The sequence below is a fragment of the Oryzias melastigma genome, linkage group LG11, assembly GCF_002922805.2.
Source record: "Oryzias melastigma strain HK-1 linkage group LG11, ASM292280v2, whole genome shotgun sequence".
Lineage (NCBI taxonomy): Eukaryota > Metazoa > Chordata > Actinopteri > Beloniformes > Adrianichthyidae > Oryzias > Oryzias melastigma.
In genome coordinates this window covers 17,606,323-17,609,349 of record NC_050522.1, presented here as the reverse complement: position 1 = coordinate 17,609,349, position 3,027 = coordinate 17,606,323, and positions in this window count along the sequence as shown.

Below are 3,027 nucleotides of genomic sequence, written 5' to 3'. Positions count from 1 at the left end.
TCCTGAGGCGAACATTCATTCTTAGAACCAGAGGAGCCTGTCTGCTTGATACTAACAGCGTCTATTTTTAGCATTATTCCCAGTTAGGATGTTAACATGTGCAGCACAGCTGACATATCAAGGCCTCCAGCACAATCATCCTGAAGCATGTCAACAAAATGGAAAATCCAATCATTGTAGATTTTCTGGTTTACAAAGCGCCATAGACATGCAGATTTACTCAGAAATGCAAACAAATAAGCAGGAAATTTAGACTTTTTTTTGTCTTTTATTTTGAAAATCCTATTAAGTGCGTTCAAACGAAAAGTCTATACGTTCAAGTGTTGCTAATCAATTTTTGTTAGTCCGGTTTTGGGCGTACAAATCGGGCATTCATTGATCGCATGCTGGAAGTTCAACCGATTGAACTTCTTGACACTGAATCACTGCAACGCTGAACTGTGACCAATCAGGGACTAGGATTTGGTAGTAACGTTTAGGTAGCATCCTATGGTCACGTGTTTAGTAGGTAGAGCTTGAAAAATGGAATTAGCGACAAGAGTTTTCAACACAGAAGCCCAAAAGTTTTTATGGACTTTTCATTGGAAGTGGTCGCTTGAACAAGCTTTGCCAAAGACAGCGAGAACGTAGCTTATCCATCATTAAAACAAATAATGAGAGCAGCTCCTGCTGCAGCGCAGAGACACCAACCAGTTTGCTCCAGTTGCCAAATGTAAAGAGATCAAAGTGAAACAAACACTATAAAGAGAGGAACGCCCTAAACACAAGCAGTCCTTCCTGAAAGTCCAGCAGTCCTTCCTGAAAGTCCAGCAGTCGTTTCTGCTGAATCCAGACTGAGCAAGTCAGGATCCCAGCAGGTGAGGATCCCATCCTGGATAAACTTCCAGCGAACGTCTGTGGGGGAAAGTGCCGGTCTGAGCTAGATTAAAGCTTTCTCTCCAGTTTGTTTCTTGAATGTTTGGGTTGTAGATATGGAAGCGTGTGAGGCCCTGAACACAGGTCACAACACTACGTCAAACATTAACAAAGAAATTAGTGTGTATGACGGTTTACACATGTCTGGAAATATTTATACTGCTTAGTTTTCTGGGAAGTTGCTGGTCTCCGAAAGCAGGATTTAGTTCACTTCATTTAAATTAAGCCACTATTCAGAAGAACAAACTGTTGTAAACATTTACAGAGAAATCTGCGACTGTACTTCTTAGAAGATTAACTTATCAGGGTCCACTTAAGCAGCTGACTGAACCAGGAATCACTTTTCACGTTGGTATTCAATAACCTTGATGGTTTGCTTGGTTTTAAGGAAAACATTCCACAAATACCTGAAACAAGGCTTGAAGAAACCAGCTATTGTTTATCAATCCATGTGATTGGATGAAGTAGTTATCAATCATACTGTTTTAGACCCACCTCTGTCGCTCCATGTTAACACTTTGATCAGACAGCTGCTGGAGAACAACTCTGCCCAAAATGACTTTAGAGGTGAACCTGTAACCTGAAGACTAGAGCTAGCAGGTGTGTTCTGGTACCGGAAGCCGTGAAAGTAAACAACAAACCCCTGAATGAATCCCGGACTCTGTAAAAAGACGGACAGAGTCCCGAGGCCGGAACACACCGCTGTTTCCCGGCAGACAGACGGACAGACCAGCGGCCTGACGCGCTGATCCCGCCCCGCCTGGGAACGGTGGGGGCTCCGCTAGCTGAAGTCAGCTAACAGCGGCTAACAAAGAATGGCTGCGGAAATACCTCAACATTAGCGCGGAACCGCGTATTTACCGTGGTAATACCCGCTGAAACACTAGAAACACGGAGGTAAAACGCTCGAGCCGTGACAGCTATTGTCCGGCAGGTTAGCTAACAGGAAACACCCACGAGCCCCGCGGGTACACACCTGTCAGCCCGCACAGGTACCCCGCCCCGCGGCCTCACTCCCCCCTCGCAGGTCACCCTGGAGACAGCCTCACCTGTTCGCCGCTTTTCGGGGGTTCATTTGTTTTCCTCTTCGCACTCCTCGGCAGCCATTACCGCTGCGCACGAGCTGCTGACAAACCTGAGCGCGTGCAGCGCCGCACGGCGGGGGACCTGAAACATCCGGGGACCTTTCAAAGTAAAAGTATCACTGCGCTGAGTTTTGTAACTAAATCCGGGCAACTGTGTGGGTTTGTGTTTCCAAAAACTACAGTAGTGACGAGTTTAAAAAAGAGAGAGAATGTTATGATCTAATGTTTATAATCCAGAAGAAACATCTCAAGGAAAATTTGACCATTGCAAAAGCTTTTAGGAATTTATTTAAATTTTACTTTTACTTTTACTTTCAAATATTTTTTCTATTTTGGTTTTCATAAAATGTATTTTTTTAATCAGGAAACACCAGCCAAAAAAGATGCAGTTTGTGCTTCATCAACCACGTGGAAATGGGAAAAAGAAAAACTAATCAATCCATGTTTTTATTACTATTATTATTATTATTATTATTATTATTATTATTACATTTTACAACATCACCGATCCCTGTGGTAAAATATTTATATCAGCTGGAATTTAGACTGTACAAATATTCTTTTTTTTCAAACACAAAATGAAAATAAACACAAGAATGTAAAAATAAAAATGTACAAGTATATCAAACAACATGCTTGACAGGAGTGGGTAGAATAAAAGTATTTTGTGGTCCCACACCTTATGTTACATGTTTCTATTTACATTTTTTCTTTCTCAAAAACACTTCAAATTACCTTCTGTATAACAAGTTTGCACAAAACATTTGCTAAATTGTTTAAAATTATCATTTTTTTTTTACCTTTTTTTTTTAAAAATGAAAAGGTTTTAGGAGTTTATTGAAATTTTTAGTTCCAAATAATGTTTCTCTTTGGTTTTCAAAAAATGTATTTTTAATTAGAAAACACCAGCCAAAAAAAGATCCAGTTTGTGCTTCACCATCCACGTGGAAATAAATGTTATTAACCACAGCACAGAGACAGCCCTGTTAAAAATCGTTAATGATATTAGGTGCGCCTTGGATTCAGG